Source organism: Pongo pygmaeus, chromosome 23 (genome assembly GCF_028885625.2).
Source record: "Pongo pygmaeus isolate AG05252 chromosome 23, NHGRI_mPonPyg2-v2.0_pri, whole genome shotgun sequence".
Lineage (NCBI taxonomy): Eukaryota > Metazoa > Chordata > Mammalia > Primates > Hominidae > Pongo > Pongo pygmaeus.
The window spans coordinates 56125970-56153511 of NC_085931.1; the positions used below are offsets into that span (position 1 = coordinate 56125970).

General features: G+C 40.3%; 1 long non-coding RNA gene across 2 annotated transcripts in view; it reads right to left on the reverse strand.

Moving 5' to 3' along the window:
- Nucleotides 1-280: 280 nt before the first annotated feature.
- LOC129023226 (uncharacterized) overlaps nt 281-27542 on the reverse strand; it is a 30110-nt gene continuing 2848 nt past the window's right edge. The window contains exons 1-3 of one of the 2 annotated variants that reach the window (XR_008496722.2): nt 19377-19552; nt 5508-5600; nt 281-1322 (exon numbers count right to left, since the gene is read on the reverse strand). This is a non-coding gene — a long non-coding RNA (uncharacterized LOC129023226). Of the gene's footprint in view, nt 1323-5507; nt 5601-19376; nt 19553-27542 lie in introns of those variants that run through there. The other variant, XR_008496723.2, reaches the window with a different exon arrangement.

Genomic DNA, 27542 nt, shown 5'->3' on the forward strand with positions numbered 1-27542 from the left:
GGCGGATCACATGAGATCAGGAGTTCGAGACCAGCCTGGCCAATATAGTGAAACCCCGTCTCTACTAAAAATACAGAAATTAGCCGGGCACAGTGGTGGGCACCTGTAATCCCAGCTACTCAGGAGGCTGAGGCAGGAGAATCGTTTGAACCCAGCAGGCGGAGGTTGCAGTGAGCTGAGATTGCACCACTGCACTCCAGCCTGGGTGACAGAGCAAGACTCTGTCTCCAAATAAATAAATACATAAATAAAGTAATAAAGTAATTCAGGCAGAATTTTAAAATAAAGGCTTCTCCATTTTTTTCTGAGCAAGGAAAAAGAAGGAAATAAATCAGTATTTGCTGGGGGTATACAAAATGCCCAGAACTGCGCTAGCCCCACCTTCTGTCTCAGTGGTGTGTGATCTTCCCAGCAACGCTTAGACAGAGAGAGCAGTGTCCTCGTTTCACAGATGGGGAAATAATAAGGGCTCAGGAAGGTGACATACCTCTAATAAAACTGGAATCTGAGCTGAGCTTGGTCTGACTTTTACAAGTGCATTGGACTTTTTCCACTCTAGGAAAACTTCCTCAGCTCTAACTTCCAGGTAGACTCGGGTTAATAAATGTCATGTCACAGAAAGTTCTAGCAAAGCCCATGACTTCACAAAGCAGATGGTTTGATATGAGCTTAATGTTTTTGTCTAGAATTATTCTTCATGAATGTAGGAAAGGCAAAGACAGCCCTTCACCTTCTGGTAAAACACAGGCCTCAATTTTTCCTGCTCCCTCCATCTTAACCTCTTCATTGAGGAAAAAATAATGCTAAGTGACTCTTGTCCAACATGAGTTTAGTGGTCAAAGGCAGAGTAGAAATTACTTAGATGAGGCTCATAGTTAACACTATACTCATGATAACAGCCATATTATTCAGGATAAAGTCCAGGCAGCTAAAACAGAGAGACTCTAAAAGACAGTGACTCACAGAAAGTCCTTATCATATAACAGTCCCAAGGTCCAGGACAGTGAGAGGGCTCATGATGTCACTCAAGGACCCAGGCCCTTTCCACCTTGTTGCTCTGCCAGACTGCAGAGCACTATCTTCTCCCCATGGTCAAAGCTGGGTGGGAGGACATTCACATTCCAGCTTGTGAGAAGAGGAAAGAGCACCGCTGCAGGACCAGGTCTCATCTTCCATGCCCAGGGCTCATCTTCCATGCTGGGGACGACCTAGAAGTTGCACCATCATCACTGGACACGTTCTGCGCTTGGCCACAAGGCCACACTAGCAACAAAGCAGACAAGAAGTGTAATCTCTCCCTGAGCCCAATGGCAATTCTGTTCCTGTGGAAGAAGGGGAGACCAGATTTTAGTGTCCAACTATTAATTGCAACTTCTGCCACAATAACAACCATAGTTTACGTCTGTACTTTGCTTTACAGTTAATCAAATACTTTCATACCCTCCAAGCCACCTAATCTAACAACAAACCTTTGAGTAGGCAACGTTTCTCTCATGTTATACATGAGAAAACAGTACCAAACGCATTAAGGAAATAGGGTAAGGCATAGGTTGGAGTTTTAAATGCTCAGTGGGAATGAACCCCCTGTGGTGACTAAATATTGGTAGAACCCAAAAGAAAAGCTTGTTCAATTTGTTCCAGACAATATTTATTAAGCAAGTACTAAGAACCGAGGAACTGAGAAAACAGAATGACAAGACAGGGTCCTTGCCCCTAAAGATTGCACAACAGTTGAGGAGAGCAAAACAGTGCTTGTAGTATATAGGCATGCCTTGGAGATATTGTGAGCATTGCAGGTTCAGTTCTAGAATAAAGCGAGTATCTCGATAAAGCAAGTCACACAAACTGTTTGGTTTCCCAGTACATGTAAAATTTATGTTTACACTATACAGTAGTCTATTAAGTGTGCAATAGCATTATGTCTAAAACAATGTACATACTTTAAGATTAGATTTTTTTTGTTTGTTTGAGACAGAGTCTCACTCTGTCGCCCAGGCTAGAGTGCAATGGCCTGGTCTCGGCTCACTGCAACCTCCGCCTCCCGGGTTCAAGCGATTCTCCTGCCTCAGCCTCCCAAGTAGCTGGGATTACAGGTGCCCATCACCATGCCTGGCTATTTTTTTGTATTTTTAGTAGAGATGGGGTTTCTCCATGTTGGCCAGGCTGGTCTCAAACTCCTGACCTCAAGTAATCCACCTGCCTCGGCCTCCCAAAGTGCTGGGATTACAGGCATGAGCCACCATGCCTGGCCAACAATATTCATTTGTATCTCTTCCTCCTGCATTGCTTAGCATGTGGGAAGTTTGCAAAAATGCTTGCTGAACCAAACTGAATATTGTATTTTAAAATTTGCCCACGTGTTGTCATGATGTAGATACATTGTAGACTTTGTTATTGTTCAAATGTTATCTTATTTGATAAATACAAATACAAAGGGTTTGGCTGAGAACTTGAGCTCTGGTATCAGGTAGGCCTGGGTCTGAGCCTCAGATTCTCCACTAACTAACTGTGGCACAATGTAATCTCTCTAAAAAGCAATATAATTAGATTTGCATGCTCAGGTAAGATAAATGCCCACCTGGAATTCCCTGCCCAGCTATATGTCAATAAAAGAACAAGGGAGAGAAGAGTTTGTTTTTCTTAATAGGACTAAAAGAATACCACTGTAAAGATTCTCATTGAAAGAAATTCTATAGTATTTATTTCAGAAAGAAAACATTTAAAAGAGAAAAAATGTAGGAAACAATGGTGAACAATAATGGGTAACTACGTAGGCAAATCTAAATAAGTATTGACTGTATAAAAACAACAGCAAATTGTAACTAATTTGAATATAAAAATGAGTTGGAAGTAAAATAATGAATAATAATAACATAATTCTTACTCTGAGCAGGGCAACAGGGGAAAAATGACATATAAGACATAAAATGATATATTGAGTCCAAACAGGTGTTTGGATTATAGCATTTTAAACTCTTGGCATTATCCAAGACTACAGTAGAGACATTGATTAATTTCAGATAAGTCAAAAATGAATGTTAAATATGCAAATTTTAAGAACTTCTACCAGTGGGATGGGGTAGTTGAGAAGTGGGTATAATGAAAACTCAGTCAAAACAGAAAACAAGAAGAGTCCTTTTTAATCAAATAAAAAAATAACAAACATGAAAATTAGAAAGTACAATGTTAGACAGTATCTATAGTCACAATGATAGCAAACAAAGTTTCCACCACAAAACACAGAATCACAGAGGAGACATAGACAAGAACAATTAATCTATATAATACTAAAAGAAACACACCCAAAGCTGAAGCATCTAGAAAGATTGAAACTGAAGGAAGCAGTGGGTAGGGGGAGAAATAGGTTTAGCTAGTTCTATTTTACCAGAAAAATATGAACCAAAAGAAAGCTTGTATAGTTATTTTATTCTCAGAAAAAAATGGAAAGACAGAAAGTATTATCAGAAATAAGAGGCTATAATAAAAGGAACATTTCCCCACAAAAGTATAAAAATTCTGAACCTGTTTTCAACTTAACAACATAATCTCAAAACATAAACCAAAAATGGACAGAATTACAAGGAGAAATTTGCAAATCCACAACAAAGTCGAAGAACGTATCATTTTCCCAAGAACATTTACAAAAATTGGTCACATACTAAGCTATAATGTCAAACTCAACAAATACCAAAAATTGATATAATAAAAACCAGTTTCTCAAATCCAATTTAATAAAAATAGAAATCATTAACAGAAAATAAGTCCAACATGTCCATACGACTGGAAAGTTAAAAAATAAACTCCAATATAACTCATGGGTCAAAGAAAAACTCAGCAACTATCATTTAGGATGAAATAATATTTTTGAATATCCCCTCAGTGGTGCCACTCTACCCACTCCTGATCAATGCTGTTAGACAACACACACAAACACACATTCACACACACACTCACACACACACACACACACACATGCACACACACATTCACAGACACACACACACACAAACACACATTCACAGACACTCTCACACACATTCACACACACACACACTCACACACATTCACACACACACACATTCACAGACACACACACACACAAACACACATTCACAGACACTATACTGGGAATAGAGAAACAAAATTGTCATTATCTGCAGAAGACTCCAACAAAAAAAAAAAAAAGAAAGAAAGAAGATCAAAGACAAGGCATAGGAAGAAAATAATTTAATTAGGCTGCAGGATATAAGATGAATATACAAAAATCAATTGTATGCCTACACGCCCACAACAAATGGCTGAAAACTGTCATTTTTAAAGAACTACAAAGTATTTAAGGTACCTGGGAATGCATCAAACAAAAGATGTATAAAATCTTTGTGTTGAAAATTATAACACTTCTTGAATAACATAAATGGATGAGAAAACCTCGCATTTAGAGGAGAATTCTCTCAAAACTAATATTAAATATTAAGTGCAGTTTCACACAAAATCTTAACAGGGTTTTTTTGAAGAACTTGTAAACTGATTCCAAAATGTATATGAAAGAGCAAAAAGTCAAGTACAACTAAGAACATTTTAAACAATGTGAGACTTCCTTTGCCAGTTATCAAAACTTACTATGAAGCTATTAAATTTAAGATATTGATACTGAGATAAATATATGGTGAATGAGAATAGAGAGCACTGGGGAGGAATGGGAGTCGATTTTTTAAGGGATACAAAATTACAACTAGCAACTAGACAGGAGGAAGAAGTTCTAGAGTTCTATGTCAGTGTAGCATAACTGTAGTTAACAATAAGATATTACATAGTCTCAAATAGCTAGAAGGAGAATATTGAATGTTCCCAACACAAAGAAATAATCGATGTTGGAGATAATGAATGTGCTGATAACTCTGATCATTATACATTACACATCTCAAAACATGACTCTGTGCCCCATAAATATGTACATTATATGTCAATTAAAAATTAAATTTGAAAAGAAGAGACAGTAGCACACAAACTCATGCATATATGAAAACACAATATATGATAATATGTGATAGCTGTTATTACAAAAGGAAAAGGATTTAATAAATGGGGCTCCACACAGTTGGTTTTCTATATGAAAAAAATTGAATTGCTTCCTAATACTATTCACAAAAATAAATAATAGGTGGATTAAAGACCTAAAAGCAAAACTTGAAATCAAAGGAAACAGAAAGACAAGAAAAATAGCAAAACTTGAAATAGAAGAATACAACGAAAACAGAATATTCTTATGCTCTCAAGCATAAGAAAGGCTGAACAGGCAAAACACATCAACTATAAGAGAAAGGTTGGTAAGTTTGAGTATATAAAAAAAATGAAAATTTTGTTACAACCAAAGTCACTGTTGCTGGGATAAAAGTCAGCCTATAGAGCAGGAGACATTCACAATACATATAACTGACTAAGGATTCATTTCCAAAACATATAAAGAATGTCTATAAGGAATAAAGGCCAGGCGTGGTGGCTCATACCTGTAATCCTAGCGCTTTGGGAGGCCCAGACTGGAGAACTGCTTGTGGCCAGGAATTCGAGACCAACCTGGCCAACATAGTGAGACCTCGTCTCTATTAAAAAAAAAAAAATCTTTAAAAAAATTGTACATACATACCATATATACGATATATATCATATATGTATATATAATATATGATGTTATATAATTATATACCATATAACTAATACATAATATATGTATATATAATAATCCATATATGTCTATATAATAAGGACCAAAAACTCCAGTAGAAAAATTGGGGAAAATATAAATAAGCATTTGACAGAAGAAGGAACAAAAGACCAAGAAAATCAACCTCCTTGGTAATCAAGGAAATGCAAATGAAAATGATGAGGTTCTCTTTTATACCTAGGAGAAAGGAAAAACTTAAATTGAACACAATCAAGTTTCCAGGGAGGCTGGGCAGCACAGTGGCTCACGCCTGTAACCCCAGCACTTTGGGAGGCTGAGGTGGGCAGATCACTTGAGGTCAGGAGTTCGAGACCAGCCTGGACAACATGGTGAAACCTTGTCTCTACTAAAAAATAAAAATATTCGCTGGGTGTGGTGGCATGCACCTGTAATCCCAGCTACTCGGGAGGCTGAGGCGGGAGAATCGCTTGAACCCAGCAGGCGGAGGTTGCAGTGAGCCGAGAATGCACCACTGCACTTTAGCCTGGGCGACAGAGCCAGACTCTGTCTCAAAAAAAAAAAAAAAAAAAAAGTTTGGGAGGAAATGTGGAGTAACAAACCCTCGCACATACTGACAGGGTCATACAAACACTTGGGGTAACCATTTGGACAGAGTTGGTAGATGAAGATGCTGGTACCACATAACCAAGCAACTCTACTGTAGGTATATACCCAAACACTTCCGCAAGGATATACACGTACAAGAAAACACGCGCTGCAACATTAGCAGTGATGGCAAAGATTTAAAAATAGATAAACTGTGTTGCACTTATTTGATGGACCACGATTCATAGCTGTGATGAGGAGTGCCTGGCATATCAAGTACTATATAAGTGTTTGATGACATCATCATTGTCATTGTCATCATCAGCATAAATAAACCTCAAGAGCTCAAGTTCAGTGTGAAAAAAAAAAACAACAGAAAGTTGTGCAGGGTGTGTTATTACTGGTATAAAGTTTATGTAGTTTAAAATCATTTTGCCAATGCTGTAAGGCATACTTACGGATAGCCACATGTGTAATAATATAAACTACGAAAACCTGCCTGGGAATAAAAATCATGAAACTCGGGATGACGTTCATCGGTGAGGGCAAAGGAGGGAAATGAAGTCAGGGAGTGCAGAAAGGGCTCCATTTGTATTTGCAGTTTTATTTCTAAAGCTGGATAGATGGTATGTGGAAACTCCTTACCTTACTCCCCATGTGTCATTTATTTTCTTTTTTTTTTTGCAGGCAGGATCTTGCTTTGTCATCCAGGCTGGAGTGCAGTGGCACAATCTCAGCTCTCCGCAGCCTCGACCTTCCCAGACTCAGGTGATCCTTCCACCCTGGCCTCCCAAGTAGCTGGGACTACAGGCGTGTGCCACCATACCCAGCTAATTTTTGTATTTTTGTTTTTTGTAGAGGTTTATGTTGCCCAGGTTGGTCTCGAATTCCTGGGCTCAAAAGATCTGCCTGCCTCAGCCTCCCAAAATGCAGGGATTACAGGGGAAAGCCACCACGCTCAGCCCTCCATGTCTTTATGTACTCAATATTTCATATTTTAAAAAAAAGTCTGGTAATGCCATGTGCCAGTGAGGATTTTCAGAAAAAGAAACTCATACTGCTGCTGGGAATATAAATTGGAATAGCCATTTTGGGAGCGAAGTTTGAATGTCTGTCCTGCGACCCAGCAATCCGACTTACAGAAGTCTATGCTAGAGAGGTCTCCTGCATGTGGCACAAAGACATTGATAAGGATGGTTAACCAACCACTGTTTATAAAAACAAATAGAAACAATTGTTTCTAAATGTCCATCAATAACAGCTGACATTTAGTAAGTGCTTGCCACACACCAGTGGTTGTATGGGGGGATGAACACATAGAAATGAAACGGATAAGCAGATTAGCCTACTACTACTATTAAAACAATAAAGAGGACCTGAATATATCAAATATGATAAACCTCCAAAAATGTGTTAAAATGGTGAAAAACAGGTACACGCAGTATAAATTTTAAAATCATAAAATGGTATCAAATAATGCCACTCAAAAAAACATAGAGGGCCAGGTGCTGTGGCTCACGCCTGTAATCCTAGCACTTTGGGAGGCTGAGGCAGGTGGATCACTGGAGGTCAGTCATTTGAGACCAGCCTGGCCAACATGGTGAAACCCCGTCTCTACTAAAAATACAAAAATTCGCCGGGCTTGGTAGCAGCTACCTATAATCCCAGCTACTTGGGAGGCTGAAGCACAAGAATCCCTTGAACCCAGGAGGCAGAAGTTGCAGTGAGCCGAGATTGCACCACTGCACTCCAGGCTGGGTGACAGAGCGAGACTCTGTCTCAAACAAACAAACAAACAAATAAATAAATAAATAAATGGGGGAAGAAGTTTTGAGAGTCTCTGACCTATGAGGCTGCAAGCATCCTGGGGTATACATTTACTTGACAGCAGTTACCTCTGAGGAAGGAAGGAGAAGAGGAGAGAGAGGGCTGTACACTGCAATGTTATGTTTCTTAAAAAAAAAAAAAAAATCTGGGCCGGGTGCAGTGGCTGATACCTGTGATCCTACCACTTTGGGAGCCCCAGGAGTTCCTGAGGTCAGGAGTTCAAGACCAGCCTGGGCAACATGGCGAAACCTGTCTCTACTAAAAATACAAAAATGACCTGGGTGTGGTGGTGGGCACCTGTCATCCCGGCTACTTGGGAATCTGAGGCAGGAGAATTGCTTGAAACTGGGAGGCAGAGGTTGCAGTGAGCTGAGATTGCACCACTGCACTTCAGCCTGGGTGGCAGAGCAAGACTTCGTCTCAAAAATAAAAAATAAAAAATAAAAAACCTGAAGCAAATATGGTAAAATATTAACATTTGTTCAATCTGAATGATGAATACACAGGTGCATTAAATTCTTTCGTATTTTTCTACATGCTTGAGATATTTTATGTCTGATTTAAAGAAAAAAGAAATGTCACCTCCTTTGAGAATGTAAAAAAAGAAAAAAGAATGAAAACCCCCCAACTCTAAATCGTTCTTTGATTCAAAGGGAATCAAGTTGCTCATCTCCAGTAATGACAGGCAAGCTAGGACTGACCCAACCACTGAAAACATCTAAAAATCTGGATTAAACAAAAATCCTATCAGTATTCTATGTGTTAGAAGCAAGTCACAGATCCTGGAGTTACACAGGGCATGAGTAACAGGGGACAGGAATCAGAGCAACCATTGTAGCTGGCTGTCCCCACACAACCGCTAAGAACATTGAGACTAAAAAGAAGCTTTACCCAGAGAGGTAGGGAGAGTGTCTCAGAGCACAAGCCATTTGTGCAATGAGGATGTTTTCTAATACACTGGACTTGTGGTCCTGTTCCATGGCCCTCAGGCCAGAATGACAGAGATCAGAACCCAGGACCCACCTGTCTGGGTGGGTATCACATGGAAGATGCTGCCCATATTGGTCTGGGGCAGCAGGACAAATACAAAAATACAAACCAGATTTTCACACACACACACACACACACACACGCTACTGGGAATGCAGCAGGACAAACACAAAACTACAAACCAGATTTTCACACACACACACACACACACGCGCGCTACTGGGAATGCAGGGGGGAAGCCTTGAGACTAAGGAATGAAACTGAAGCTCAAAAAAGAAAATAAGCAGCCTTTGGGAGAATATGGCCACGGGCCAGCCCTCAGGTGGACTGGCATCCAGGGCACTTGTAGCATTTTTGGGCCAAGGACTCCTGAAACTTTAACTTGGCTAGAGTTATCACCAGATGGTGCCCCTAAGAGTCTAGCAGAAGAAGAGACGGGAAGGTCCTTCCCAGGCCTCAGGGAACCCACACAAATAATTCCTCCAGGGTAACGGCAAAACGCCAAAGATATTAGGCACTTAAAAGAATATGATAACATGCCGGGTGTGGTGCCTCACACCTGTAATCCCAGCACTTTGGGAGGCTAAAGTGGGCAAATCACGAGGTCAGGAGTTTTAGACCAGCCTGGCCAACATGGTGAAACCCCGTCTCCACTAAAAAATGGAAAAATTAGCTGGGCGTGGTGGCGGGCGCCTATAATCCTAGCTACTCAGGAGGCTGAGGCAGGAGAATCGTTTGAACCTGGGAGGCAGGGGTTGTAGTGAGCCGAGATCGCGCCATTGCACACCAGCCTGGGTGACAGGGCGAGACTTTGTCTCAAAAAAAAAAGGGACTATGACAACATGAAGAAAGGCCAAGAAAAACCACAAATAAGAGAAATAGAGCTGCACAGGCTTTAGAAACTGGAATTATCAAGCCTACTTTTAAAAATAATTATAAGCTGGGCATGGTGGCTCACGCCTGTAATCCTGACACTTTGGGAGGCCAAGGCTGGCGGCATGCTTGAGCTTGGGAGTTCAAGACCAGCCTAAATGACATGGCAAGACCCTGTCTCAGTATTTTTGAAAATTAGCTGGGTGTGGTGTAGTCCCAGCAACTTGGGAGGCTAAACTGGGAAGACTGTATGAGCCCAGGAGGTTGAGGCTGCAGTGAGCCATGTTCATGCCACCGCAGTCCATCCTGGGCAACAGAGCAAGAACCCTATCTCAAATAAATAAATAAATAAAAACAATTATGCTTACCATGTTAAATGAAACAAATGACAAACTTAAAAATATTTTCAGGGAGCATGAAACTAAAATGTGAAAAAAACAGATTTGAAAAAGAGCCAAACAGCATTCCTAAAAATGAAAAATAGGATATCTCAAATTTCAAATTCTATGGACTATTAGTGGCAGACTGGACACAGCCAAGGAGAGAATTAATGAACTGAAAGTCAATGCAGAAGAAATTATCCAGAATGCAGGTTGGAGAAGATAGAAAATACTGAGGAAAGGGTAAGAGATGTGTGGGACACAGTAAGGAGGTCTAACGTATTTGCTCAAAGTCCCGGAAAGAGAGAAGTGGGAAAACCAAGCAGAGGAAACAACAGAAGAGATAACGCTGTGAGTTTCACCAATCTGACCACTTATCCACAGATTTGAGAGCCCAGTACATCTCAAACAAGATAAATAAAAAGAAACTGTCATCTAACATATCATAGTGAAATTGCAAAAAAAAAAAATCAAATAAAAAAGTTGTAAAACTGTGTATGGAGGGGATGCCCTTCAAAGAAGCATTGACTGCTTTTCCATAGATTGATTTTCCACAGCAGTGAGAGAAATCAGAAGACAGTGTAAGAAAGCATCTCAAAGAAAATAACTGCCAAGAAAATTTTCAAGAATTAAAATAAGAATAGTTTCAACAAACAAAATTGAGAGTCTGTATCAGTAGATCCTCACTGAATGCAATACTACAAATTGTGCTTCAGGCATTAGAAAAGAGTTCCCAGTTAGAAGTTCTAAGATGAAAAACAGAAGTAATAAATGTGTGGGCAACTATAAATAAACATTGATCATATAAAGAATAATCATGTCTACTAAGGTTATAAAAAATGATAATACCAGACAATAGTAACATACGATTAAGAGATGATATAAGGAATAGTAGGTAGAATTTTAACAGGTAGAGATGACAGAGAGAAACATTCTGAGTAGAAACAGAAGTTTGAACAAAGAAATAGTGGTAACAACAACATAGAGAATAAGCAGTCCAGTCTGACTGAAACAGGGCAAATGAAAAGAACCTGGTGAGCAGCGCTGTATTAGGAAGGATGTGAGGACTTGGTCTTTAATGACTTGTGCATCTGGGGCTCATGGGGTAATTGCAGACTCTTGGTTAATGTCACAGGACTCCCAAAGTCTTAGAAAACAGAGATAAAACTAATGTGGTTCCTGTCCTCAATAAGCTTTTAGAAGCACAAATGAAGGAACACCAGAGATCTTCACAGTTTATCCCTCCAACACAACTAGTAGTTCTGAAATGAACCCCTACTAACAAACAACATGTTGCAAAATTACAAAGAATACATATTTCCTTAATCTGCTTTCAAGTCCCATGGTATCTTTTTCTTAATAACAGCTTTGTTGAGATATAATTCACAAACCATAAAATTCATCCTTTAAAGTGCACAATTTAGTGGATTTTAATGCATTCACAGAACTGTGCAATCATCAACCACTATCAAGTGTTATATTTTTATCACTCCAAAGAGAAATCCATATTCATTAACAGTTGCTTCCCATTCCCCCCTCCCTGCAGCCCTTAGCAACCACTACTCTACTTCCTATCTCCATGCATTTCTGTATAATGGCTATTTCACATAAACAAAGTCATACTATATGTGGTCTTCTGTGACTGGTCTTCTGTTCTTTCACTTAGCATGTTTTCAAGGTAGATCCAAGTTGCAGGATGTATTAATGCTTCATTCTACTTATTGCAAATAATATTCCATTGTATTAACATGCCATATTTTATGTATCCACTCATTCATTTATGGATATTTTGGTATTTCTACTTTCTGGTAATTATGAATAATGCTATAAACATTTGTGTAAAAGTTTTTCTATAGGCATGTTTTCAACTTTTTTGGGTGTATACCTAGGCATGGCATTCCTGGGTGATATGATAACTCTGTTTTTTAACATTTTGAGGAGCTACCAAACTGTCTCCCAAAGTTGCTATGCCATTTTTTATTCCCCCCAACAATGTATGAGGGTTCTAATTTCTCTACATCATCAACACTTGTTGTCTGTTTTATTATATCCGTATAGTGGGTGTGAAATGATATCTCTCTGCAGTCTTGTTTTGCATTTCCCTGCTAATGAAGTTGAACATCTTTCATATGCTTATTGGCCATTTGTATATCTTCTTTAAAGAAGTGTCTATTCAGGTAGTTTGCCCATTTTTACTGGGCTTTTTGTCTTTTTTATTGTTGAGTTATACACTTTTTTTTTTTTGAAAGAGACAGGGTCTCAATTGGTCACCTAGGCTGGAGTGCAGTGGCACAATCATAGCTCATTGCAGCCCCGAACTCCTGGGCTCAAGTGATCCTCCCGCCTCAGCCTCCCAAGTAGCTGGGCTGACTTTTCATATTTTGTAGAGAGGGGGTCTCATTACGTTGTCCAGCCTGGTTTCAAACTCCCGGCCTCAAGTAATCCTCCCACCTCAGCCTCCCAAAGTGTTGGGACTAGAGGTGTGAGCCACCACTCCTGGTCCCAACATGTCCTTTATATATATCCCTTATCAGATATATGATTTGCAAATATTTTCTCTCAGTCTTTCGGTTATCTTTTCACTTTCTTGAATGGTATCTTAAGAAGTACAAAAGTTTTGAGTTTTGATGAAGTCTAATTCATTTTTTCTTTTATTGCTTGTGCTTCTAGTGTTATAAATATGTAAGAGATCATAACCTAATTCAAGGCAATGAAGATCTAGTCCTATGTTTTCTTCTAAGATGTCTATGATTCTAGCTCTTACATTTAATTGATTCATTTGAGTTAATTTTTGTATATGGTGGGGGCTCAACTTCATTGTTTCTCCTGTGGATATCCAGTTGTCCCAGCATCATTTGTTGAAAAGTCTATTCTTTCCCATTGAAATCTTGCCTTTTATTTCTTTTTCTTGTGTAATTGTCCTGGCTACAAATTCCAGTACAGTGTTGCAGAGAAGTAACAAGAGTGCCCTTCCTTGTCTTGTTCTTGATCTTAGGGTGAAAACACTCAGTATACTGTTCTTTGTGAGTTTTTCATACCTTTTATCAGGTTGACAAAATTCCCTTCTATTATTAGTTTGCTGTCTGTTTTTATCATGAAAAGCGGTTAGTTTTTTTAATCAAATGCTTTTTCTGCATCAAGATAATCATATAGTTTTTTCCCTTTATTCTATTAATGTGGTGTATGACATTGATTTTTATATGTTGAAGTACGCTTGCAATCCCAAGACAAATCTCACTTGGTCAGGGTATATACAGTCATGTGCTGCATAACAGCGTTATATATGATGGTGCTCACTTGAGATTATAATACCTTACTTTTACTGTACCTTCTCTATGTTTAAATACACAGATAATTACCGCTGTATTACAGTTGCCTGCAGTATTCAATGCAGTAACATGTACAGGTTTGTAGCCTAGGAGCATAGGCTATACCACACAGACTAGGTGTGTAATAGGCTATACCAGCTAGGTTTGTGTAAGTATACTCTATGATGTCTGCACAACAACAAAATTGCCTAATGATGCATTTCTCAGAAAGTTTCCTCCTCATAAGTGACAAATATCTGCAATTCTTTTAATATGCTGCTGAATTCGGTTTGCTAGTATTTTCTCAAGAATTTTTACATCTATGTCCATAAGGAATATTGGTGTACAGTTTTCTTGCAGTGCCTTTGTCTGGCTTTGGTATCATGGTAATGCTAGTCTCATAGAATGAGTTAGGAAGCGTTTTCTTCTCGTTTTTTGGAAGTTTGAGAAGGTTGGTATTAATTCTTTAAATGCTAGGTAGAATTCACCAGTGACACCATCTGGTCCTCAACTTTTCTTTGTTGGGAGGGTTTTGGGGTTTTTTTACATTACTAATCCAATCTCCTTACTTGTTAAAAATCTATTCAGATTTTCTAATTCTTCTCAAGTTTTGGTAATTTTATCTTTCTAGGAATTTGCCCATTTCATCTAGGTTACATAATTTGTTGGCATATAATTATTCATAATATTCCCTTATAGCCCTTCTTAATCTTAAGGGCATTTGTGATGCCCTCTCTTTCATTTCTGACTTTAGTAACTTGAGTCTTTTTTTCTTGGTCAGTCTAACTAAAAAGCTTGAAAAGAACAAAGGAGTAACTTTTCATTTTTCTCTATTCTATTTCTATTCTCTATTGCCACTAAAATCCGTGTTACTTTTTCTCTTCTGCTTGCTTTGGCTTTAGCTTGCTTTACTCCCCGCTGCCCCTCGCCATCCCCCCACCCCCTTTTTTTTTACTTTCTTAAAAGGTAAAATATTTTAGATTTGGTTATTGGCCTGAGCCCTCACTGTTTTTTTTTTTTTTTTTTTGTCTCACTCTGTGGCCCAGACTGGAGTGCAATGGTGTGACCACAGCTCATGGCAGCTTCCAACTCCTGAGCTCAAGTGATCCTCCTGCCTCAGCCTTGCAAGTCCCTGGGATTATAGGCACAAGCCATTGTGACTGAGATCTCTTATTAATATAAATTTCCTTCTAACCACTGCATTTATTGCTTCCCGTAAGTTTTGGTTTTATGTCTTCATTTTAATTCATTCCAAATATTTTCTAATTTCCCTTGTGATTTTCTTTAACTATTCATTATTTATGAGTATGCTGTTTAATTTCCATATCTGTGAATTTCTCAACTTTCCTTCTGTTAATAATCTCTCATTTAATTCCCTTGTGAGGGGAGAGCATACTTTGTATGATTTCAGTCCTTTCAACTTTATAAGGCTTGTTTTATGGCCTAATACGTGGCCTATCTTTGAAATTTTTTTTTTTTTTTTTTTTTTTTTTGAGATGGAGTCTTGCTGTCACCCGGGCTGGAGTGCAGTGGTATAATCTCAGCTCACCGCAAGCTCTGCCTCCCAGGTTCAGGCCATTCTCCTGCCTCAGCCTCCCGAGTTGCTGGGAATACAGGCGCCCGCCACCATGCCCAGCTAATTTTTTGTATTTTTAGTAGAGGCGGGGTTTCACCACGTTAGCAAGGATGGTCTGGATCTCCTGACCTCGTGATCCGCCCGCCTCAGCCTCCCAAAGTGCTGGGATTACAGGCATGAGCCACCGTGCCCGGCCTGAAAATGTTTTATGGGCATTTGTGAAGAGTATGTATTCTGATGTTCTTGGGTGAAATGTTCTCTAGGTGTCTATGAGGTCTAGTTGCTTTATAGTGTTAAGTCTTCTATTTCCTTGTTGATCATCTGCCTGGTAGTTTTATCTATTATTGAAAAGGGGGTATTGCATTTCTCCCTTTAATTGTCACTTTTTATTTCATGTATCTTGGTCTTGTTGCTTTTATGGAATTGTTGATTTTCTCAGGTCTTTATCCACCATTCCAGAAGTGCTCCTACCCCCGACATCTGATTTGGAGCTTAGAGAATGTGTAAGCTTTTCAGTTAGAATCAATCTTGTTTTATAATATCTTCTAGGTCACAATATCGAGGTTCATACACTGTACAATGATCATATTCATTTTCTCCAGAATTGTCATTTAACGGATCTTAGCATCAGTGACATGTATGAAGAGTAAGGTAAACTTGAAGATAAAAACTAATATACCAACCTTAATGCCCTCTTCATTTTTTTTGTGTAGTAATTATAGGCACCATATCTCCGATATCCTCAAACATTACATTTCTCCCAGGCTGTATATTTCACCTGAAAATCATAATCATGAAACTATACAGCTGTCAGGATTTTATCTCCACCTAGAATCTATGTAGATGCCAACTCAGTGTACCCTAATGTACTCAAGGTCTCTAAATTATTGGTAGAAATGGTCCCTGACTTACAATGAATTGACTTAAGATTTTTCAACTTTACAAGGATGCAAAAGCAGTACCCATTCAGTAGACGCCATACCTTGAGTAATTATACAACTATTCTGTGTTTCCCTTTCAGTGCAGTATTCAATAAACTGCATGAGATATTCAGCATTTTAATATAAGCTGTGTGTTAGATGATTTTGCCCAACTGTATGCCAACGTAAATGTTCTGAGCAAGTTTTAGGTAGGCTAGGCTAAGCTATGAAGTTCAGTAGGTTAGGTGTAGTAAATGCATTTTAGGTTTATAATAGTTTCAATTTATGATGAGGGACATAACCTCATTGTAAGCTGGGGAGCATCTATACATGGCCTTCTATATTAGATGTTTCACTTAGATTATTTCGGTTTCTTAACTGCACACCCGAACATTACTCATTTAAGGTTGGTTTTTTACTACAAAACAAACCTAAAATAAAATCTAAATTGGGATTTCATTAGTCTCTATGATATAGAACTTTACCCAGTAGCTTATCCTCTAGTCTGTATTTACAAAAAAGCTCTAAGTTGTTCTTTTGATGTCAAGTTTATCCAATTGTAAATACTAAAAATTTGTTTTGTATTCAGCAGTCTGTGTTTGTCAAGTGTGAGTTTTGCTGGCAAAAAATTCTGAGCCTAAAGCTCAAAACAATTATGAAAATAGTTAAGCTGAGTCAGAGACTGAGTGGCTTATTGCTATTATAAACATCCGAAATGTAGTATGTTCTTCTGGAAGATTCCAGTGAGAGTGATTGTAATATCCTTGCCTAATACAACTTGGTGCAAGGATTCTGCATATATAATTATGTAGATATATAATCCTAATTATCTTATTCCACTTGTGTTCATGGTTGTCAATATTTGATTCTACCTTTTATTCAAAATATTCTTTGTATTCAAATAGAATTATTTGCCAATAGCTCATATCAAGATAGAGACTGGTGTTCACTAACAATTGAGACTTATTTTTTTCCAAATCAGCTTACATCATGATTGACCATGTGTTACAGGCTGACCTGTGTCCTCCCAAAATTCATATATTGAAGCCCTAATCCCCAGTGTGACTTTATTTGGAGATAGAACCAATAAGGAAGTAATTAAGGTTAAATTAGATCATAAGGGTAGGGCCTTGACCACACGTGGGATTACTGTCCTTATAAGAAGAGACACCAGAGAGCCCTCTCTCCCTCCCTCTGGCCCAACCTCTGTCTTCATATATGCATTGAGGAAAGATCACGTGAGAACATAGCTAGAAGGCAGCTCTCCACAAGCCAGGAACAGAGTCCTCACTAGAAACCAACCCCGCTGGGCTTTGATCTGGAACTTCCAGCATCCAGAACTGTAAGAAAATAAATGTTTGTTGTTTAAACTACTCGGCCTGTGATACTGTATTAATAATGGCAGTCTGAGCAAACTAATACACCATGTTTGGCTCTAGAGGTACAAAAATGAATCAGACCTAAGTCCTACACTTTAGGAGCATATTGTCTAATGAGGAGAGACTTTCATGAAAATACAATGCCATAAAAAACTTCTAACTCAGCCTGGGAGCCCTGGAAGGCTCCCCAGAGCACACATTTGACTAAGGTTTTCAAAGAAGTCCAACTAGGAGAAGAAACAGCAATCCTGGCAGAGAATCCTCAGGAAGGACTCGGAGGCATTCAAAGGCAGGATGTATTCGGTGAACACTGAGAGGCCAGCGGGCATAGAAGGCGTGAGGGACTGTCAGGACAGAAGGCTGAGTAAATGGACCAGGGCAAGATGTCTATGAAGGGCCCTGAGAGCCAATATATAAGAAAACGGTTATTAAACAATGTGTTAGTACTAGGGCTGTCATAGCAAACTACCATAGACCTAGTGGCTAAATAACAGAAATTTCTTTTCTCACAGTTCTGGTGGCCAGAAGTCCAAGATCAAAGTGTCAGCAGGGTGGTTCCTTCTAAGGCCTCCCTCCTTGGCTTGCAGATGCCTCTTCACATGCTCTTTTCTGTCCACGCATCTACATCCAAATTTGCTCCTCTTAAGAAGACAGGATTCATACCGGATGAGAGCCCACCCTAATGACTTTCTTTTAATGTAATTACCTTTTTAAGGACCCTGTCTGCAAATGCCATCCCATTCTGAGGTACAGGGATTGGGACTTCAAAAGATGAATTTTGGGGGGACACAACCCAGACTCTAGCAAACAACTACCACATGCATAACACAAGTTAAGTTTAAAACATTGACCTCTAGAGAAGTGATTCCTTTTGGACAACTTTTATACTTTACCCAATGAACTCCCAGGCTTTTAAAGATTTCGTCTGCCAAACTGCATTTATTAGCTTACAACTTCATCATTTTTTAAATTTTTTTAAATCAAAGACAAAATGTCAATCAAATTTCATCAGCAGGAAACATCTAGAATGATCATACTGAGTTGAAAAAAATCCCAACCAAGAGAAAAAGCTGACATTCTAATTAAAACGTGACAACCCGTTGTGGGATAAACATGTGACCAGTGATAAACTTTCTGAAGTAGACTTCCTGAAGCGTACACACCTACAGCTGCGTCCTGTGCGTGTCTGTATTACAGCTCTCAGCATACTGTATTGAAATCCTGTTTCCATGACTGGAGCCCGTCCCACACTCTCAATTTCCTATAAATAGGGACCATGTCTCATTTTTACATCTCTAGCAGTGTCCCTGTGGTAAGCTGTAATGAAGCCATTACTACCTTTTCATAATCCCCAGAGACCAGAGGAGCCCAAAGCTGAAAAACACTGCTCGAGGATCTTAAATGTAAATGGGAAGATCACACGTATGTACATATACTCATGTGTTCACATACACACAAACTCCTACTTTAAATGCCAAGACAACGCACATGAAGAGGCCCCAGAAGAATGATACCGGTGGTGCCAGAGGATTCTGAGGAGGAGTTGATCAAAAGCTGGAGCACTCAGGGAAGACTTACTGGAGAAGGTGAGATGGGCTTTGAAAGATAAAGTAGAATTTGGATAAACAACAAAGAGGGAGAGGGCATTCCAGTGGAAAAAAAATGACATGAGAAAACTCAGGGATGGAAAGGAAACATTTCATGCTTTTCAGCAATTAAAGATTTTTTTTTTTTGAGACAGAGTCTCGCTTTATCACTCAGGCTGGCATGGCCCAGGGAAAGGCCCATTGTAGTGGGTTAAATAATGACCACCCAAAGATATCAAGTCCTAATCCCAGGAATTTGGAAATGTTACCTTATTTGAAATAGAGGTCTCTGCACATGTGACTTGATCAAGGATCTGGAGATGAGAACACACTGAATTAGCTGGGTGGGTCCTAAATGCCATCAGTGTCTTTTCAAGACAGAGGCAAAGGAAGGTAAGGAGACACGGAAAAGGTTATGCGAAGGTGGGGGCAGAGACTGGAGTTTTGCAGCCACACGCTCAGGAATGCTGGGGCAGCCACCAGAAGCTGGAAGAGGCAAGGAAACTACTACAGGGCAAAGCATAAAAAAACACCAATTTATTATTTGAATCTTATTAGTTTGGCTTTTTTTTTTTTTTTTTTTTTTTTTTTGGAGACAAAGTCTTGCTCTGTTGCCCAAGCTGGAATGCACGATCTCAGCTTGGTTTTTTTTTGGAGACAAAGTCTTGCTCTGTTGCCCAAGCTGGAAGGCACGATCTCAGCTCACTGCAACCTCCACCTCCTGGGTTCAAGTGATTCTCCTGCTTCAGCATCCCAAGTAGCTGGGATTATAGGCGCCCGCCACCACACCCAGCTAATTTTTGTATTTTTAGTAGAGATGGGGTTTCACCATGTTGGCCAGGCTGGTCTCGAACTCCTGACCTCAGGTGATCTGCCCGCCTCGGCCTCCCAAACTGCTGGGATTACAGGCTTGAGCCACCGCACTCAGCCTTTATTGTCTTGAATTTCTTAACCAGGGCATTCTCTTTCCCCAAATCAGGATACTTGGGAAAGGTAATTATTAATGTTTCTAATGTGGTATTATTTTGCTATATAAAGGTCCTGGGTTCAAATACATTTGTGAAAACATTAAATAGTTTGAACAGCTTTATGTCGTAACTTCTTGGCTCCTATGATGATGTGCTTGTGAAGCTCTAAGACTGGGGAGATACGACATCCCAAGCCTATTTAACCATGGAATACTTTTACTTCAGAGCATTTCTCAGCACTGCCATTCCATTGGCTATTTTTTGATAGATGCTGAACTGCAGCAAAGAAAGGAATCGTCTTGAAGAGATTTCACTCAGACCAGGAAGCAGCCTAATAATGAAACGTCCATGACCCACTGAACGGGACACTTCAGTAGTAACCAAAATGTTTCGTCTCTAGGTTCCTCATCTCTTTCACCTGGACAGGGATGGATTCATATGGCAAAATATTCTTTTCCAAATCCAGTTTATCTGGTTTTTATTAACAACACCTTCTTCTGATGACTTTTTTTTTTTTTTTTTGAGCAAAAGAGTCTCGCTCTATTGCCCAAGCTGGAGTCAGTGGTGCGATCATAGCTCACTGCAGCCTCCAACTCCTGGGCTCAGACAATCTTCCCACATTAGCCTCCCTAGTAGCTAGGACTACAGGCATGTGCTACCATGTGCAGCTATTTTTTTAAATTTTTGAAGAGATGGGGTTTTGCTTAGTTGCCTAAGCTGGTCTCAAACGCCTAGCCTCAAGCAATCCTGCTGCCTTGGCCTCCCAAAGGAATTATTTTCTTAAATTTGTATTTATCATTTGTTAAGCCAGATAGATTTCCCTAATCAACTGGACTTTATCTAGTGGCTACTGAGGCTGCTCTAACAAATTACCACAAACTTGGTGGCTTAAAACAAGAGAAATTTATTCTCTCACAGCTCTGGAGGCTAAAAGTTGAAAATCCAGCAGGGCCACACTCCCTCCAAAGGCTCTAGGGGAGAATCTTTCCTAGCTTCTTCCAGTGTCTGGTGACTGCACGTGTTCCTTGGCTTATGGCTGCATACCTCCATTCTCTTGCGTCTTCCCATGGCTGCCTGCCCCTCCTCCCTTAAGAACACCTGCCCCTGCATTTAGTGTCCACCCGGAAAATCCAGGATCATCTCATCTCAAGTTCCTTAATTACATCTATAAAGACCCTTTTTCCAAATAAGGTTACATTCACCAGTTGAGTGGGTTAGGATGCTGACATATCTTTTGAGGGCCACTAACTATTCAACCCACTACAACCCTGAAAGAGGTATTAGTGTCGGTCTGCCACCGAGCTCATCTCTGGGTAATTACAAAAGTTTAGACCTGCAAAGTTGAGGGACAGATCGCAGCCAGTAAACTCACCTGGTAGTACCTTTCTGCTTCACCACGCACCATCCCCATCACCTCGCTCAACCAAACAGCAGTAGAAGTCATTATTTCCATTTTACAGACAGACAAACTGAGGTTACATGAATGTGAGTAAAACCTCCAAGGGCACAGAACTAATCAGTGACAGAACTGGAATTCAGACTTGGGTCTTTATGACTGTGAAACCACACTCTCAACTCCATCTCACCGTCTTCCGCATTCCTTCTAGGACTATTCGTCTTATCTACTTCTGAGTCATACAAAACATACATCAACAGACAACAAACAATATGAGACTTTTCCAGATGTGTCAAATGTTTTATATCCTGTTTTCCCATTTCTGGTCTTAACATCCCTGGCTCCTTCAGCTTTCACTTAGATGACATGCTTGTCCCCTTCCCTTTTCAGTCACATTCTCTAAATCTGTGGCACTTAGTCTGTATGCTTCTTGAAAGAATGTTTCCCAGAGCAGACTAATTATAAACACCAATTTTTATTCAGTATTTATGTGCCAGGCTCTGTTTAAAGCATTTCAATTGTATTACTTGAATCTTCAGTAATCCCATTAGATAGGTTACTATTATTATTCTCCATTTTGGAGATGAGGAGACACAGAAGTATCTTGCTCAAAGTCACAATGCTAGGATGTGAAAGACAGTATTAAAATGCAAGCAGCCAATCTCCAGGGCCCTGCATGCTTAGCCTCTACCCTCTATGCTGCCTCTCCTTGTGCCTACTACAAGTTTGGTCTCAACTGCTGGGAGTAGAAAAAGGCCAGTTCCCTCCTTCTAAATAGTATACAATTAATGCCACCTAAGATCATATCATCGTCATATCACATATGGGCATCTGGACATTGCTAAATGTGTGCCCAGCATACCTTCCTCTTCCTTTTCAAAAGGATCTCAATTTTGTTCATGTATCTATCCTTCCCCCTCCTGAATTAGGGGATGGCAAATTAGTGGAACCATCCTCAGTGTCAGGGGTACAGCTTGACTGGCCTAAGACCTATTCTTAGCCCAGGGATGAACTCGTACTGAAGTTGACCCAAAGAGAACTGAAGGAACACTGACAATTTTCAGAGGGACTCGTACCCCGGTGTATTAGTTAGCTTGGACTGCTTTAACAAAATACCATAGACCGATGGCTTAAGCAACAGTTTATTTTCTCACAGTCCTGGAGGCTGGCAAGTCAGCTCCTGGTGGTATGCAGATGGCCAGCTTCTGGCTGTGTTTTCACATACCGTATGACATCATTTAACCTTAATTACTTTCTTACTCCAAATTCAATCACACTGGGAGTTAGGGTTTCAACATATGAATTCATGGGGGACACAATTCAGTCCATAGCATCCTGTAATGTTCTAGGACGTAAGCAAGAAGTCAGATGTGTTTGCCTTCTACTCCTCATTCTCTGAGAAGGAATCCCAGTCCCAGACTCTTGCTCTCTAATTTCACTCAATAGAAGCAATTAACTAGGCTCTGAGGCAGAGGAAGAAAGAGGACCTGGGATGAAGACTGAAAAGTCACTGATGGCTGGGGAGAGGGAAGAAAGTTTGAAAGGAGAGGCTCAGGCAAGGCAGATTCAATTCCGATAGGCAACTTAGAGAAAAATCTTGCCCCTGACCCAAGAAGCCGATGCATCTAACACTAAGACCTCTTTCCCAGTGAAAGTCTGTACTGTTCATCCTTTCAACCATTAATGGCAAACCTGGGGCAGTATGCCTTTTTAAACTGTACCCTCAATGTCAGAAATATACTGATTTCAGAAATGTCAAAGATAACTTTTTTAATCACAGAAATGGGGTATTTCCAATCCCGGCTTTAACTTGGTAAAGCCTTTCCTATTACCCTGCTATGGGCTCAGTTTTATTTCCCTCAAATTCTTATGTTGAAGACCTAACCCCCAGTACCTCAAAATGTGACTACATTTGGAGAAAGGGCCTCAGAAGTAACTAAATTAAAATGAGGCAGTTAGAAATCCAGGGACTGGTGTTTTTTGTTTGTCTGTCTTTGAGATGGAGTTTCGCTCTCGTCGCCCAGGCTGGAATGCAATGGCGCAATCTCGGCTCACTGCAACCTCTGCCTCCTGGGTTCAGGCGACTCTCCTGCCTCAGCCTTCCAAGTAGCTGGGACTACAGACGTGCACCACCATGCCCAGCTAATTTTTGTATTTTTAGTAGAGATGAGGTTTCACTGTGTTGGCCAGGCTGGTCTCGAACTCCTAACCTCAAGTGCTCTGCCTGCCTTGGCCTCCCAAAGTGTTGGGATTACAGGCGTGAGCCACTGCGCCTGGCCTTGTTTTTGAGATGGAGTCTTGCTCTGTTGCCCAGGCTGGAGTGCAGTGGTGTGATCTCAGCTCACCACAACCTTGCCCTCCCCAGGTTCAAGCAATTCTCCTGCCTTTGCCTCCTAAGTAGCTGGGACCACAGGCGCGAGCTACCACTCCTGGCTAATTTTTGTATTTTCAGCAGAGACAGGGCTTTAACATATTGGTCCAGCTGGTCTCAAACTCCTGACCTCAAGTGATCCTCCTGTCTCAACCTCCCAAAGTGTGGGGATTACAGGTGTGAGCCACCATGCCCAGCCTGACTGGCATTCGTATAAGGGATTAGAGACACAGACAAAATAGAGCGGGAAGACCATGAAGACACAGGGAGAAAGTGACCATCTAAAAGCCAAGGAGAGTCCTCAGAAGAAATTAACCCTGCTGACACCTTGATCTTGGATATCCAGACTCCAGGATGGTGAGGAAATCAATCTTTTGTTTAAACCACTCAGTCTGTGCTACATTGCTACAACAGCACAAGCAGACTAACACAGGCCCCCGTCTGAAATGGTCTCTCCCCTCCCTTCTCTCAGCTACCACTGCAACTTCATTTGGCATTTAATCAAGCACTGCTTCAATGTTATCTAGCCCACTAATATCTCACACAGTAAAACTGCTTACTACTTTTTTCCCATCCATTTTCTCTCCTGTTTCCCCAACTAGGTCCTTCACAAAGTCTATGAGTACAGGCTTTGCCTTACAAAATATACATCTTGAAATCTTTCGATGGCTCAGCCCTCCAGGCAGAAACCACCTGCTGCCAGGCCATGGGATGTGCTGGGAGCCAGCCGAAAAGGTCTGCTAAAGTCACAAACTGAGAAAAAGTATGTGAAAGAGGGTGGAGATGGACAGGAGGAAAGAAGGCTAAGTATAAGAGAGGGTCAGACACAAAGGGTAAAGCAGCAAGCAGGTCAACACAGTGAAAGCAATGACGGAGCAAGTACAGGCAGACTGAGACCTGGTTTGGTACAAATCTCAAAAGACAGGGTCTTCCAGTTGTCACTGGTAAACTCAGCTCTTTCCCCACTTTGTATTGATTGACACAGAGGACATCCAACTGCAAACAGTAACCAGGTTTTAGTCGCTGGCCAGGGAAGGAGCTCTTATTCTAAATGCCCCTTCTCCCCAAACACCAGAAGGCATGGAGTTTTTAGGACTAGGTGTGGGACAGGAGAGGAATGTTAGCATGTGCAAAGTGAGACTCTAATTGTGCACGCACAATTCATAAACATGTCTTCATACATCACATGTACACAAAATGGTGGAGACTTTCTTTTAGGAGAGGGAATTTTAGCATTATAACGACATGATAATGATCTGAAGGCAACCAGGGGTTGCCTATCCTGTTCCACTCTGCAGTCTTATCTTCCTCTGGTATCTGATAAGGGGACAAGAAGCTCTGGCACCATCCTGGGGCCATCTGGTTTCTTTAAGCAGTTGTGCCTATAAAGGGACTGAAGAAAAATAGTTAAGAAAAAGATTTTCCAGTTATTTCATCCAGCACCCTCCCCCCACCTCTCCACCTCTATAAAACCCATCCATCCTAGGAGGTCACTTAGCTCCAAGATATGAATGTTTAATCACTTCTCCTTGCACCGATTTCTCCCTCCTCGGAATGCAGAACAATGTTTGCCCCGTCATCGTTGACTGGTGATGTCTCTTGATGGTTTTATTATTTAATTGGCTAATTTTGTTCTCAGAAGAAAGATATGCTTTTATAAGCCACAGTATCTTTAAGTTTTTTTACGTACTATATATTGTTACTTTTTTGGTGACCATAAAGCCTCAAGAAAAAATAAATAACAGCATTAGAAAACTTAGCCATTAGTTTTAATCCTTCTGCACTGAAGTCTAAAATATGAAAAAATATGAAAAATACAAGTTGCGAAAGTTTCTGAGTGTCCAGCAGATTGGAGTCTCTAGGACAAAATAAGTCATGTGCTCTGCCCAAAGTCTCGAGGCAATCCAGTTGAATCCCAGTTTAATAAGTCTTTCTTACACAGCCAAATTTGTTCATATCGAAAGAGATTCGGTCTAGAATCTATGAATGGGGACAGGGAGTCCCTGACCTCTGGGCAACATTTCAAAAAGCCTACTGCAAATCATAAATCTAATTCATAATAAAACTGCTCTGGCTAAAACACAGCTCTTTGCTTTTAGCCAGAATTACAGGAACTCAGTTCAACATTAGTGGTGGTCTAGAAGCCAAAACCTCTGAATATCAGCTACACTTTTTTGTTTTTGTTCTTTTAAGCCTCAGTGGGGGTGAAAGTTATATTTTTGATCAGTTAAAAAAAAATGAAACTGAATTACCATTTCACAAATATTTTACTTATGTTGAGACAAGGTCTTGCTCTGTCGCCCAGGCTGGAGTGCAGTGGTGCAATCACAGCTCAGTACAACCTCGACCTCTCGGGGTTAAGCAATCCTCCCACGTCAGCCCTCCCAAGTAGCTCGAACTACCACGTGCCACCATGCCCAGCTAATTTTTATAGTTTTTGTAGGGATGGGGTTTTGCCATGTTGCCAAGGCTGGTCTCAAACTCCTGGGGTCAAGCGATCTGCCTACGTTGGCCTCCCAAAGTGCTGGGATTACAGGCGTGAGCCACCGTGCACGGCCTGTTTTTAAAAATTTCCCATTTTTGTTTTTTGATGAGACGAGGTCTCATTATGTTGCTCAGGCTGGTCTCCAACTCCTCGGCTCAAGCAATCCTCCTGCCTTGGTCTCCCAAAGTGTTGGGATTACAGGTGTGAGCCACTACACCTGGCCAAAATATTTTACAGTAAAATACTTTAAAACAAGAATTAGAAAAATATTAGCATTAGAAAAAAATGAAAATCTTTTGAGCTGTTAAGGGGAGAAAGCTCCAAGGAACTTAAAAACAAGTGATACTGTCTTATTTAACAGTCCATTTACTCAGCCCCATACTGTATGCTTTACCTAAGTGTTCGCATTTAATCTGTACAACAAAATGAAGGTATATAATATACCCTCAATTTACAGATGAGGAAACTGAGCTCAAAGAGTTGTTTGTCCAAGGCTGCCAAGCTGGTAAGTGATACGGCCAGGAGAGTAACTCCAAAGCCCCACTGCCGGGCAGATAACAGAACATTTCCTGTTTTCATTCCTTAACATTAGGAGCAAAGTGTAGTTCTGTAGGCTTTCTGTTGGGTGTTTTCTGGTAAATCGTAACAGGAATGACTCCAGGTCAAGCTTTAAGCCTACCTAAAATAGAGGCCAGAACACAGCTAGAATACAGCAATATTATCTTGCAATTTTCTTTACTAGGTTAAACTGAGCTTGAATGATCTGAGACATTTATGACTTGATCACTGTGGCAAAACTGATACAAAGCTGGCTCCTGGCATGGACCTGTAACAGCAGAAAGAAAGGCAGGATCACATCACCATGGACTCATTTGGAATCAGGTAAAGCAGGTAAGCTGACATGCCTAGATATTTATTTACTGAAAATGATGACAATGACCCAGCCTAACAACCATCACAGTCCTCTGGCTCTCAGGGGTTAAGCAAATTGAAACGGATTTTTGAAAGGCAGAGTATAGGAAAAAAGTGGCTAACACCTTTGGAGGAGTATTTCATAACATGAGACTTGAGATTCATTAAAAGGAAGTAACAAAATTCAATGGAGGTAGATGTCTGTGTGCAAAGTGCCTCCATTCTCCTGAGTTATAGCCAGTTTAAAGTTGTCATTTTAGCCAGCAATGAAATCCATCCAGTAAGGCACAAGTCAGCTACAGT